This window comes from Trypanosoma cruzi, genomic scaffold, assembly GCF_000209065.1.
Source record: "Trypanosoma cruzi strain CL Brener 1047053516523 genomic scaffold, whole genome shotgun sequence".
Classification (NCBI taxonomy): domain Eukaryota; phylum Euglenozoa; class Kinetoplastea; order Trypanosomatida; family Trypanosomatidae; genus Trypanosoma; species Trypanosoma cruzi.
The window spans coordinates 27,161-41,214 of NW_001849480.1; the positions used below are offsets into that span (position 1 = coordinate 27,161).

The window sequence follows — 14,054 nt, forward strand, 5'->3', positions numbered from 1 at the left end:
TGTACCATATTGGTACGCGAAGCTTCCAAATCCGCTTCTGGAGGTTATGTTTGGTCAATTTATTTGACCCGGGTCTACGGACCTTTTTTTTGTATGGTATCCCTGAGCCCTTGTGCAACTGTTTTCCAGTTTTCCCTTCCAGTTTTATACTGTTCCCCTACGTTCCGTGTCCTTTATTTTTTTTGCACTTTTATTTGTTTTGTTTTCTATTGACTTTGTTCTGTTTTTGTTTATTTTTGCGGCGGTGGCCACTCATTTCAGTGCAGTGCGACGGCAGCACGGTTGAGCGGCAGTCTTGGAAGACGAATGAATGACTTGTAGAAAAAAAGACATGGCATATTGCACATTTGTGTAGACTGTTTTTTTTTCTTTTGTTTCCGTTGTTTTTGGATGTTTACTTGTTTTTTGATGCTGTTGTTTGTGTTTTGGCGAGAAAAATGTTTGTTTGATTTTTTATTGTTTTTCTGTCTTTGGCTACACAATGATTATTGTTATTATTATCATTATTATTAGGATTCTATAGACGACATGTGTCAAAAAGGAGCAACGTAAGATGATAGAGTATTTGTTTTTGTGTTGTTGGTTTTTGTCAAATAACGTGTTTCTTAATTTTCGTGTCGTTATTTTATCGCTGATATTTGTCCGCAAAAATACACGGCGTAAGAGGGAGGCAATTGCCGTACTTTTCCACATTGGAAGCCACAGTTAAAAAAACGCCGTTATAACCCCAGTACTCAAATGTGATGGGTAAAAAACCATGTTTTAGGTTTTTTGTTAATTCTTTCTTTGCCTGGAATAGTGAATGACAGCAACTATGCTATTTCCCAAAGGTCGCGGGGATTATATGAAACAAAAGACGATTGACAATTTTTTTTCTTTGAATTGGCATACGAGTCGCTCTCAGTAGTTTTAAAGGTGTGGTGTGTACTGTGACCGCATCGTGTGTTGTTCTCTATCGGCTGCATTTTCTTTTTTTTTTGTGGACAGTAGTGGAGGACAATATTTTTTTTTTGGGACAATAGTGGAGGACAATATTTTTTTTGGGACAGTAGTGGAGGACAATATTTTTTTTGGGACAGTAGTGGAGGACAATATTTTTTTTGGACAGTAGTGGAGGACAATATTTTTTTTTTTTGTGGCACAGTAGTGGAGGACAATATTTTTTTTTTGGGACAATAGTGGAGGACAATATTTTTTTTTTTTGGACAGTAGTGGAGGACAATATTTTTTTTGGGACAGTAGTGGAGGACAATATTTTTTTGTGGCACAGTAGTGGAGGACAATATTTTTTTGTGGCACAGTAGTGGAGGACAATATTTTTTTTTTTGTGAGACAGTAGTGGAGGACAATATTTTTTTTGGGACAGTAGTGGAGGACAATATTTTTTTTTGGACAGTAGTGGAGGACAATATTTTTTTTGGGACAGTAGTGGAGGACAATATTTTTTTGTGGCACAGTAGTGGAGGACAATATTTTTTTGTGGCACAGTAGTGGAGGACAATATTTTTTTTTTTGTGAGACAGTAGTGGAGGACAATATTTTTTTGTGGCACAGTAGTGGAGGACAATATTTTTTTTTTTGGGACAGTAGTGGAGGACAATATTTTTTTGTGGCACAGTAGTGGAGGACAATATTTTTTTGTGGCACAGTAGTGGAGGACAATATTTTTTTTGGGACAGTAGTGGAGGACAATATTTTTTTGTGGCACAGTAGTGGAGGACAATATTTTTTTTTTTGTGAGACAGTAGTGGAGGACAATATTTTTTTTGGGACAGTAGTGGAGGACAATATTTTTTTGTGGCACAGTAGTGGAGGACAATATTTTTTTTGGGACAGTAGTGGAGGACAATATTTTTTTTGGGACAGTAGTGGAGGACAATATTTTTTTGTGGCACAGTAGTGGAGGACAATATTTTTTTGTGGCACAGTAGTGGAGGACAATATTTTTTTTTTTGTGAGACAGTAGTGGAGGACATTATTTTTTTTGGGACAGTAGTGGAGGACAATATTTTTTTGTGGCACAGTAGTGGAGGACAATATTTTTTTTTTTGTGAGACAGTAGTGGAGGACAATATTTTTTTTGGGACAGTAGTGGAGGACAATATTTTTTTTGGGACAGTAGTGGAGGACAATATTTTTTTTTGGGACAGTAGTGGAGGACAATATTTTTTTTTTTGGCACAGTAGTGGAGGACAATATTTTTTTTTGGGGCAGTAGTGGAGGACAATATTTTTTTTGTTATTTTGTGTGAGGGGTTAATGTGGGATGAGAGGGAATTGTGTTTTCTAATTATTTTAAATAAATCGTCTATGAATTTTCGCTGATTTGTCCGGTGTGCAATTTCTTAGGCTTGAGCACTCGTTTCTTTTTATTTCTGTCGTACAACTCTGCTGTACAGTTTTTGTTTGTGCGTCTCTTCACATGTTCTGCTCCTCTTTGTATTTTTCTCACTCTTGGTTCTGCAGGCAAACACACGACGACACAAAATACACATTGCAGTTTATTTGAATGCTTTCTTTTTAGTGCGGGTGGCTGGCGCCTCCTTCTGTGGGCATGAAGCGAGGGATAGAGGGAGTGGACGGCGAGTCACTTTTCCTTCAGGCGTGATGCACCACCTATGACCGCTTTGAGTCGGGCATCAAATTCCATTGTGGGTGGAATGGCTGGAAATGTTGTCGCCGCGTCATGGATGGATGAGGAATCGCTTCCGCGTGTGGCTTTGTGGGTGGTTGCGTGCTTGGTGTGCATTGGCTGCGGAGCTGTGGCCGTATCTCGTTGGCCGTGGGATTTAACTGGTGGCTATGATGGCGGTGTGCTCTTTTTTTCCATTGTGTGTGGCTGCTGGCGGTGTGTGCGTTTGTTTTGTGGAGAGCCGAATCTTTTCATTCGCGGACTGGAAGCGCTGCGATTGTGTTTGTGTGTGTGATGGCTGGTGTGGGCGATGCTCCTCCGTGCTCACGACGACGCTGTTGTGTTACACTGCAGATGGTGGCGCCACCCACTTCTTTGCCACGTTCTGTTTTGGTGCGGTTTAGATATTACTTTGATTTCTTGCACACAAACACACTCAAACTGGGAAGGAAGCCACGACCAAGCGCTAATCGCTACTGTGAAATTCGAAGGCTTTGAAAGGACAAACAACACACACACCGCCCACACACACATATTTGTATGCTCTCACGTGTTGCTGCAGTGAAGGCATACCGCACACACAACCGTCGCCGCGTGACCGGATTTGGCGGAAGGAGGAGGGAAGGAAGAGAGAGTGAGCCGCAGAGGCCCAACATGTCCCGGCATCTTACTTCCACGGTGCTGTTCCTCCTCATCGTGATGTCGTGCTGTGGATGTGGAGCTGCTAACGCGGAAGGGCAGCAGTCAGAGGACGTGCGAATGCCACAACCGGTTGGCATTTATGTGCCGATGAAGACGCAGGTGGAACCAAAAAAGTGGTTCTGGCAAAAGTGGAATGAGGGATTCATTCGCTGCGCCTTCTCTTGTCCGTGCTGGTGGAGTGACGATTGCATTTGCTGAAGGTCACGCCGAGTATAAAGGTTCACACTATAGATTGAATGTGCGTCCCTCTGATATTGTGGCGGGGTACATCAACGCCGCGGAGACGTGGCCGTTAATTGCCGCCGAGAACAACAAGGATAAATGGATGGTACGCACACTGTTTAGTACAGTGAATGAAGAGGATCTTTTTGGTGCTGCGTGCAACCCCACAGCGATTGAAAAGGAAAATAAAGTGCTTCTACTTGTGGGAAGCTACAATATGTGAAAAAAATGCTGGTCGCTAGAATACGGTTGGCTGGTATATTCAACTTGTTGAGGGTGATGCCACGCACTCCAATGACGGCGTGCAAAGTACATTGATCGACTGGGTCGAACCCAATTCACCTTCACGGCAGATCCCCCAAAGGATTAAAAGCAACCTGTCGGATCTTGAGGGTGGCGGTAGTTCAGGCATTGTGATGGAGGGTGGCACACTTGTGTTTACCCTGAGGGCGAGGAATGGGGAAAATCGATCCTTCTCCAGAATCACTTATTCGACGGACAACGTCAATACCTGGGTGTTCCCAGAGGGCGTTTATCCTGCGGAATGCTTTAACCCCCACATCACCGAATGGGAGGGATCAATTCTCATGATTGTTGATTGCGAGAATGGCCAGAGTTTGTTTGATTCGCATGACATGGGGGCAATGCGGACGAAGGCTATTGGGACACTCTCAGGCGTGTGGGCCAAGTCACAATTGGGGGTCTTTCGGGAAGACAATTTGCCTGTGGAAGCCCCTATCACTGCGAACATTGAGGGAGTGAAGGTGATGCTGTACACTTGGAAAAGGGTACTTCTCGGGGGAGAAAAGGGAAAATGTGTTCCATCTTTGGGTCACGGATAACAACCGCTCGTTTTCTGTTGGACCGGTTGCCATGGATAATAACTTGGAACTTTTCCACGCCCTGCTGTACTCGGATGGTGCGTTGCACATTTTACAGGATGGGATTATTAAAGCAAGCAACACCATTTCACTTGTCTTACTATGAGAGGGGCTACAGATGATCAATTACGTCTTGAAGAGTTGGGCACAGCTGGATTCCTCCTTCTCTGAGTCGTTCACACCCACGGCGGGTCTGGTTGGTTTCCTGTCCAACGCATCTTCCGGTGGTGACACGTGGAGCGACGATTACCTTTGCGTGAATGCAATTGTGACGAAGGATGCAATGAAGGCCAAAGATGGGTTTGAATTCACGGGGCTTGGGTCCGGGGCAGTATGGCCCGTGAGCAGCCGGGAGCATAATGGGCCGCACACCTTTGTAAGCTGTGATTTCACTATTGTGGCGAGGGTGATGATCCAAAATTTTCCGAGGTTGAGCACTCCTCTACAGGGTGCGGGTCTGGATGCACCCGTCAGCACGAACTTAATTGGGCTGTCGATAAACGCGGACAGTAGGTGGGAGACAGTGTTTTACGGAATAAAAACAGCATCGGGCACCACTTGGGAGCCGGGGAAAGAATACCAGGTGGCGCTCATGCTGCAGGACGGCCACAGGGGATGTGTGTACGTGAATGGTGAGCTTGTGGGGAGCTATGCGACGATACGAACACCTGAGACGCGGGGACTGGAGTCCCATTCTTCTAAATTGGGGGAGGCGAGGGAGGCAGCGGCAGCAGTGCGGCGGTGACGAACGTCTTTCTGTACATCCGCCCACTGAGTGTCGGTGAACTAAAACTGTTCAAGAGGAGCAAAGGCTCTATTTGTGGGCGTGTTGCGGGTGCTGCTGCTGGGCTGTGCGGCTTTGCAGCCCTCTACGGGGCGTAACGCGGCGGGACCCCTGCCTCCAGCGGGAGCAAAATGTACCTCTCCACGCACCCTCTGGAATAATTGACATTTTGCTTGGACGTACCTTTTATTTTATATATTTTATTTTTGTTTTGCGTATCCCTTTTCCGCCTGTGCAATTCTTTATTTAAAGGCGTCCTCTTTCTCCCGGAGCGCACCACGAGGTATTTGTTTTGCTTTATTCTATATGCTTGTTTTTTTTATATGGTGGAATATTTTGAGATTGGCGGGATGTTTTTAGCGTTTCCGTCGACCGACTACACGTGCAGTAGGCATTGAGCGCCACGACGATGGTGTGGTGAAGAAGGGATTCAAGATGTGCAGCAACGCACTGAATGTCCCAATGAAATGTGGGTGTTGTGTGGACACCAGGAGGTTGAACGGCTGACGCAAATATATTTTTATTTTTACAGGAAGAATATACACGTGTTTTTTTTGTTTTTCCGCGTCACCATTTTATTTATTTTTATTTGTGAACGTGAAAGACTTCTTCAAGGGGACTGTTTTTGCGTTTTAATTTGCTCTTGTTTTTTGTTTTAAGTCTTTATTTTTTGTTTCTGCAAGCGTATTTTGAGTTGCCACATGTTGAGCTGCCGTGCCTTCTTGAGCTTTGGCTGCCTTCTTTCTTTTCTCTTCGTCTGTCCTGCACCTCCGCTGCGTTTTTTTTGTTTCTTCACGTGCGTGTCTCTTTTTTGCTTTGCGTGTCTGCAGAAACAACCACACGGCGTACATGTTGCAGTGCAGCTTGATGCCTCTCGTGCACTCGGTGCTGGCAGCTGCTGCATTCCGCGGAAATGAAAAAGAAAGATGCACTGAGAGTGCGTCGCGGCTCTCATTCTATGTGGGAATGCTGCACGGCGTGTAGCTGTATTGCTCTGAAATGCCGCACCATCACGCACGAGGACGTGGCACAGAGTGGAAGATCTTTTTTGTGTCTGCTGCTGTGGGTGTGGACGCGGCCGCGTCGGACTTGTCGGCACGATGACCGCAGCGTGTGGCTGCCACTCTGTTCTCTCGAGAGATATGTTACGACGCTTTTACGTGTGTGTTGCTTCGGAGACAATGTGCTGGCGGCTGTGCACTTGCCGGGTGGAGGGAGAGGAGCGGAAGAAAGTGCGTAAGCGCAGCGGTCAGGAGTCGCGTTGGTAGTCTTGCCGCGGAGGGCATTGCCCACCCAACGCAGCACCGCTCGTGCTGGGCACCCTCTCCTTCTCACAATGCAGCACCTTAGTGGACGCCAGCAGCACAAGGCGAGGCAGCGGATACCGCAACCGCCACAGGTGCGAACGGAGGAGAACACGCCTGCTGTTGTGTTTCGAGGAGGCACTTCGTGTGGCACAGTGGCGTGCCCAAAAACCCCTTGCGGAGTCCGCACACGACACCGGGCAGTGGACGCGGAGTGTCTGCGTGTGGCCGTGGCTGCACCGAATTTCCTTTCCACTTGTGTGTTTGTACGTGTTAAAGGCAACGTTCACGCGCGCATCTATCCGTGTGGAGTGTGTGCGGTGACGGCGGTGCCACACGGGTGCGGGACCGTAGCGTGCGGGGTGCGTGGGCAAGCCATCTATGTCCACCACGTTGTTGTTTTTGTGGCTCTCACCAACACCGTGCTGGGTGGTTGGCATCCGCTCGCCGTCGTTGCGGTGGTCCTTGTGTATTAAGTACAGCGCCGTCACACCGCACGTATGGCACTCTTGCTGTGGCTGCCAGTCATTTCTGTGACTATTTTCTTTCTTATCCATCTCTTATTTGTTGGTCAGTATTCAGCTTCAACTAAATCCAACCAAAAAAAAAGAAGGAACAATGCCTCCAAAGCGCAATAGAGTGCAAGGTGGCAATGCCTGGAGTCAAGCGTCCGCCGCGCCGCAGAGAAATCGTGGGAGAGCGAGGCAGGAGTTGGAGCGTGGTAAAGATCAACTCGCTGCGACACACATAAGAGTGGAGGAAGCGCGGCGACCACAGTGGATTATAAGCAGCACCGTAAAGGACATCATGTTGGAGGGAATCACTCTCAGGTACAACAGGAAGCCGTAGAATTTTTTCGTAGCTACTTGGGTGGCAGGGGCGTTGTGGATATTAATAAAAATGTCTTGCTGGAGACTTTTTTTTAGGAGCCGGATAATTACGTACAAGACCAGCAGCTTTTTAGAAGAATTTTTAATTTAACAGAGTACCAGTTGTACAAGCTTCATCACGAGTGTGTGTTCTCTCTTGGGAAATGGGGGGACTATGAAGGAAAGGATACGGTCACTCCTCTTGTAAGGAAAACCAAACGGGGTACTCACGCAGGTACTGACAGAAGCGAGGCGTGAGGCATCAAAAGTTTATGAATCTGCGATGCTAAAGGGATTTTACAAGTCAGTGTACAATGCAAAGTGGCATCATGTCAAGGAAGTCACCCAACGTTGTTTGGTAAACATTGAGGTGGAGGAGGGGAAATCAGCACAGTCATGGACGTACAAGGCGGTTCGAAAAATCTTTGAAAAGAATGACGGTGTGGAGCAATCCGGTGCACCACGTCTCAGGCGGATGGTGCTCACCTCGGACTATATATGGCCGTACACGTAAAGGGACGGCAAATCCACTCGTGACTGCCATGTGAACTGTGAGGTGGATCGAGTGTGGCAGACCGTCAAAGGCGATCTAACCAAATGGTTCAGCCCCCACCGTGAGACCGAATTTGCGCCTGGGAGGCGTGTTTTTATTGGGATGCCCGGGATTGGGAATTCGATGGCTGCCGGCTCGTACCTCCTCTACCAGCTGCTGCACTACGATGCGGAGAAACTCCAAGTGGTAGTCTACAGTTTTGGAGAGGAGATGCGTAAGTGTCTGACAAGACCACCCAAACGGTGCGAGGATACGTGGGTGGTAAAGCATCCAAGGAATTTTTGTGATTTGTGGAATTGTGGAATAAAAGTGTATTATCTACAATGTGGCAAAGTAAAGAACGCCGCCAGAGGAATATTTTTTGCCTGGCACCGGTTGGGGCATGATTGTGGTGCCATCCCCAAAGGTAGGCAACTATGATAAATGGACGAAACAAGAAGGGGCGGCGCGAATTATCGTGAATTGCCCCGCCGAGATGGACGTGAAGGCGATGTGTGCATGGATGAAGCGGGGTATGGATCCAGATAAAAAAGCGGAATGCTGGAGGATGGTCAAAGAACGCATGGAAAAAGTGGGACCGATTCCACATCACATCTTTGATGCGAATGAGTTCGTTGCGCACTCTGCTCCCATTGAGGATGCCTTGGATGGGATCAAGTCCCGGGATGGTGAAAAGCACTTTACGCACGGGGGAGTGAGACTGTGGTATTCTGAGAATCCGTCTCAAAAGCTCGTGAGTGTTGTCCGAGCAAGAGGAGAAGTCGGTGCTGACGGACTTCTGAACGCACCGATATCTTTTTGCCTCGGACGTCGAATACCGCACTATTTTTGGAAAAGTGATGGGTAATAAATATATTTTTTTCTGTTGCTATTATTGGGAAGAGGAATACTCTTTTGTCCGAATGTATGGGAGGGTTTGGCTTGCGCGCATTCGTTTTGGTGGAGCTTGTCGCTGCATTAGTAGAGGACCTCAAGGAGCTGAGGCCACCAGCACGTCGTGGAGGACAGCACGCAGTGCTGAAGGCGGACCCTGAAGGGCACCCTACCGAGTTATATGTAAATCGGCTGCAATGAAATACCACACAAATACTAATATAAAGCATCGGCTGCTGTGCATACCGGCGGTTGAAAACTTTCCGCTGGAGGACCCTTTTTTTCTTCGTGGAGTTACCGCGGAAGAAGCCGTTTGGGCTGCGGGTAACTACGGCGGGTGGGCACCACACCACCGCCAGCACTGTGAGGCAGTTCACTGAGTGCCTGGCGGCATATTTTGCTGGTTGGGAGGAGTTATCCCGAGACATGTCGTGGGAGATTATTTATGTGCAGCACGCAGACAGCACGCCGATGAATGGCTGGCGGAGATGTGGTGTTGTAAATTCCGATAATGTGAGCGACGATGAAGGCCGTGAAATAGCGGGGCTTTGGAGAGAAAAGGTGCGCCAGTACCAAGTGCCAATATCATCCAAAGACTTTAGAGGAGAGGAAGCTCTACGAAGTGTGGAAGAACCACCGAAGTGGGAAAACAAATTGAGGAATGCAAGAGGCGGTTTTGATTTCTGGTAAAAAGTACTGCGGGATACATATATTTTTGAATGCTTGTGTGCGCATACTGGGCATAATCGGGGAATTTTCCCGTATAATGGAATCATTGTGGCTGGCGGTGTCGCAGTATTACTGCATTGTCCATTTTATTCTATTGTGTTCTAAGGCTCATCAATAACAGAAGCATCTTTAAGGGGTATGGGCGAGGCATAAGTTCTATTGAGGGAACAGTGCGCTCCGTGTGACCGCGTGGAGTGAGGCGCCGCATCCCGTTGAGGGCGGGACGGACTGTTTTGAATGGGACCACCGCGACGTATGCAGAATTACGGACTGGCCCGCCGCCGCACGACACGCTGTGGCTGTCGACTGGAAATCGTGAAAACCGGCCAAAGTGAAATGCGCTAAGAGACAATTATGTGTCTACTCCGCCGTCTGTCTCTGCAGGCAAGCGTAGAGAAATGGAGCGGGCACTGAAGATGTGAGGAATCTGTGCTGCACGAAAAAGTTGGCGCGATTTCTCCTTGGGGTGTAAAGGCTTTGTCCCCAACAGTGCCTCTGCACGGCGAAAAGGCGCGAAGCCTCTTGTAGATGCAGAGTAACTTTGATGCTTGTGGTAGGCCCGTTGCTTTTTTCTTGATTTGTTTATTGCCTGGTTTACGGAATTATTGCTTTTTTATTTTATTGATTCTTGGCAAAAACTGATTATTGATCCACCGCGCTGTCCCGTGGAAAATGCATAAAAGATACGTGTTTCACGTCCTCCGCTGAAATCCCTCTTTGCGTGACGGGGCTTTTTTTCACGTATTTATTTATTGGCCGGACGTTCTTGACGATGTTGTCTGGTGTGCGGCCACAGGACTCATTTGAGAAAAGTCAATGTAAAAGAAGAAACGGCCACTGCACGACGTTGCGTTTTTTGTGTGGGTTGCGGTGCCTCCACGTCGTATTGAAGTGTTTGTTGGAGTAATTCTTGTATTTTCATTGTGCCTGAGCTGCGCACTTCCTTTGTTTTGCCATAGTGGCTGCAGTGGGACTTTGCGGCTGCGTACTTGTCTCACTTTTCGCAACTCCTGCTGTTTCTGCCTCGCTCTGTGTTGGGAGGGTGGAGGCGAGCGACGGCGTTGGTGGAGTTGCGACCAAGTGGGAGAGGGAAGGCACCGACCGCTGCTGATGGTGACGGACTTTGCAGCAGGCGATCTGAGGGGATGGCGTGACTGGTGTAACCACCAACCGAGATAGATGAGGATTGCACCGCATCTCTCTTCCCTCTCATCATCCTCTCGGTTCACGGCAGACACAACCACCGCGCGGCATCTGGGCGACCACCATTCCGACATCTGTGAGCCAATTGGACTGTGCAATCGGTGGGAAACCTTTTTTCCCGTGTCTGCGTACTGCCGTCGTGCTTCTTCATTCTTTCTTTCGTCCTTGTGTATGCCGTGCGCGTCTGATTTCGCTGTTTCTTGTGCTGTGCCGACCCATCGGTCACACTAGCTGCGCCAATGGTCACGTTTGTTTTGCCTGGACCACGCTACTTGGCACGGTGGCTGTGTGGGACTGTGTGGGCAATGAGAGGGCAATGGCGTCACTGATTTGATTGCGTCTGCGCGGTGGTGTTTGACGGCGTGTCGCTGGAGGCGTCGGGTGGTCCGACCGCGTCCGCGTTGCATGTGGCGTCCTCGTCGCGTCTCAGTCTGCGGAGCCACTCGGTGTTCTCTGTGACGAACGTGTCGGTTGTGAGTAGCGGCGGCGGCATTGTGCTTGGCGAGCGTGTTTGACTCGGTGCTGCGCTTCGTGGGCGTCGAGGGGTCTGTTGCGTCGTCGCTGGTGCGCTTCGACGGCGCGACGCTTGTCTCCGCGCTGGCGATCACAAGCGGCGTCGCGTCGGTGCAGTGCAACCGTGCCGGCGGCCGGGTGCTGCGGAGCAGCGGCGACTATCGCATGGCCGGCCTGCCCTCCGTGAGTGTGGTGCCGTGCGACGGCTGTGCGGCCGCACTGGCGTGCTTTGATGCGCTGACGGCGTCGTTCTCCGACTGCGTGTGCGGCTGCCGTGCCGGCGGTGTGGGCGAGGCGTGCCTGCCGTTCGACGTGCCGCCTGCGAGGTCCGGTGGCAGTGGCGGTGCGCCGGGCTGCGTGAGTGGCGTGACGCTGACGGGGTCGGTGACGGTTGGCGGCGGGCGGGCGACGGCGTGCCTTGACTCGGTGGTGTTCAGCGGGCCGATCACTGTGGCGGTGGATCTGCGCTCGATGGACGCGTTCGGTGACGCGCTGAACGTGACGCTGCGCCACTGCGTGCTTGCGGGCGGCGCGCAGCTGCGGATTGGCGGCCTCAGCGAGAGCACGGCGCGCCTGATGCCCCACGCCCTCGTCAACATGACGAATGTGACGTCGCTTGAGGGCACGATCGTGCTGCATGGCGCGATGCCGCTGCACTCGAGTGTGCTGCTGGCGAACTCAACGCTGCGCGCGACGGTTGGCGGGTCGCAGTACTTGCCGACGACCCGTGGCCACGAGAGATTTTGGTACGGCCCCGCGCTTGTCCTGGACGGCGTCCGGCTTCTGTCGACGTGTTTTGTCATGACGCGGTCTACGCTGTTTTGTTACGGGGGCTCGTGCGCTACGATCCTCGTGGAGCACGACCTTTGCGCAAACCTGTCCAGTGTCTTCTACATGGACAACTGCGCTGTCGTGTCGCGGGCGCACGTAATGTACGCTCTTGCGTCGTACCTGCGTGTTGGCGGCGGCTCTGTGTTCTCCATACAGAACAGCTCGTGGAGTGCGCCGAGCATCGAATACTACGAAGGTGCTTGTGTGTTTGAGGACGTTGTGGTGGCTGGCGGCAGCGTGCTGCAGATTGTGTCCAGCACTTTCCGTCTCGGCTTTGCCATGCTCATGGCAAACACGCTGACCGTGACAGGCGGCAGTTGGCTGGTGCACCGCGACAACGAGTTCTGCACCACCTACGTTGTGTACGTGGACAAGGAGAACGGCGTGGCGTTCCGCGATCAGAGTGTTTGGTCGATAATTGACAACAACTTCACTTACGGCTCGTTCTTGTCCTTTGCATGTATGACAAACAAGTGGTCGCCACCATCCGACACGCGCCCGACCATCTACGGCATGTGCAACGAGATAAGGGGCTCACCTGTGACGAATTACGGAGAAGACCTCAATATTGGTTCGCCCGTGACGGTGTTGGACTGCGGCGCTTGCACGGTGGAGGCCGTGTGCTTTGCTGCGAGGACGAGCAGCATCAGCGGCTGTGGGTGCGTGTGCGCTGCTGGCGGCTACGGTGACACGTGTCTGCCGGCTGCGGTTCCGGACGGCCTTGGGCCGCTCCCGCTCCCCGATGCGAGGGACACGGAGGTCCGCTGCGTGCACGGTGGCAGCATCAGCTCCGTGGACTATCCTGATCCCGGTGTGCGTGGTCTGTGCTTTGTCAACGTGACCTTCACCGCCGCGATCGTGCTGGACCTGTGGAGCTTCGACGCGCCACAGCAGACACTCAACATCACGCTGCTGCAGTGCGTCCTCATGGGCCTGTCGGTCAAGGGGAGTGGTGCGCGAGTGCACGTGAACGTGACATCCTCGATGCTGGATTCTGGAGCGTTGGAGTTTGAGGGTGGTTTTGGCGCGAGCTCCCAGATACTGGTGGCAGGCAGTACGCTTGTGACGACGTCGACCCACGCCATTGCCTTTCTGGATTTTGATCCCGGGAAAAATTTGACGCTGCTGTTACCTGACAGCTACATCGAGGGGAATAGTTACGCCGTTTATTTCTCCGATGCTGTTGTTGTTGATGGTGGCGGGATCATTGTGAAGGGAAATACGCTGAGTACGATGGAGAATAAAGGTATGGAATCATCTGTTTATGCTTATGCTATTGAAGTGAACAATGGCGGCTACATTGACGTGGAGAACAACACGATGAGCGCGGCTAATGGCTTGTATCTCAACGGGGACACCACCGTGAGCTCCGCGGGGCTGCTGCGAGTGGCGGACTGCTACTTTGTTGGCAGAAAGAGGCTTTTAAATTCCGCGCTGTTGTACTTGGACGGCTTGGTGACACTCGAGGATGGTGCGCAGTGGCGTGTGGAGGGCAACGTCGTGGTCGCAGCATCAGTATTAATTATTCCGTATTCTCAGCACAAAATTAAACTGTCGGGCAGCGGCACCACCGTGGCGCTTGCACACAACCGTCAGGTGGACTCGAGGGTTTCCTTCGCCAATTTTTTTCCATCGAGCATTGTTGTGACGTCACCCGCGCGGTTTGTGGCTGGGTGCAACCTGCAGGGCGGTGAGGAGGTGTCGTACGACTATGTGTTTCCGGAGGAAGTGGTGGTGTTCGGGTGTGGCACATGCAACGACGACGCGGCGTGCCACATGCCCGGGACGGAGTCGGTGGACCGCGGCTCGTGCTCGTGCAGCTGCAAGGACGGATGGCATGGCGCGTCGACCGGACGTCGTGAAAACCGGCCAACGTGAGCTGTGCGAGGAGAGGAGTCCGCACCTACTCCGCTGCCCGGCTCGGCAGGCGCCCGGACAGAAACGTGGAGTGGACACTGG

The 14,054-nt window shown here is 50.9% G+C and overlaps 1 non-coding gene and 3 pseudogenes across 1 annotated transcript, besides 12 other annotated features; all 4 read left to right on the forward strand.

Moving 5' to 3' along the window:
* Tc00.1047053507895.5 lies at window positions 1-83 on the forward strand. The gene has a single exon (XR_008255496.1). It is a non-coding gene; the product is annotated as a spliced leader RNA, 5' partial (transcript).
* Window positions 1-2,719: a sequence feature (areas merged during assembly that could not be assigned to a particular haplotype. This can correspond to areas where the two haplotypes were merged or to regions with more than two copies in the genome that were merged during assembly.).
* Window positions 173-237: a sequence feature (T-rich).
* Window positions 485-512: a microsatellite.
* Window positions 2,720-3,076: a sequence feature (haploid, non-Esmeraldo-like haplotype).
* Window positions 3,077-6,530: a sequence feature (areas merged during assembly that could not be assigned to a particular haplotype. This can correspond to areas where the two haplotypes were merged or to regions with more than two copies in the genome that were merged during assembly.).
* Tc00.1047053507895.10 lies at window positions 3,172-5,181 on the forward strand (annotated as a pseudogene).
* Window positions 5,405-5,428: a sequence feature (AT_rich).
* Window positions 6,531-8,881: a sequence feature (areas not merged during assembly with more than two copies in the genome that could not be assigned to a particular haplotype).
* On the forward strand, window positions 7,143-9,509 carry Tc00.1047053507895.31 (annotated as a pseudogene).
* Window positions 8,882-9,902: a sequence feature (heterozygous, Esmeraldo-like haplotype).
* Window positions 9,903-10,475: a sequence feature (areas not merged during assembly with more than two copies in the genome that could not be assigned to a particular haplotype).
* Window positions 10,476-11,097: a sequence feature (areas merged during assembly that could not be assigned to a particular haplotype. This can correspond to areas where the two haplotypes were merged or to regions with more than two copies in the genome that were merged during assembly.).
* Window positions 10,923-13,973, forward strand: Tc00.1047053507895.50 (annotated as a pseudogene).
* Window positions 11,098-11,316: a sequence feature (areas merged during assembly that could not be assigned to a particular haplotype. This can correspond to areas where the two haplotypes were merged or to regions with more than two copies in the genome that were merged during assembly.).
* Window positions 11,317-14,054: part of a sequence feature (areas not merged during assembly with more than two copies in the genome that could not be assigned to a particular haplotype) that runs on past the window's edge.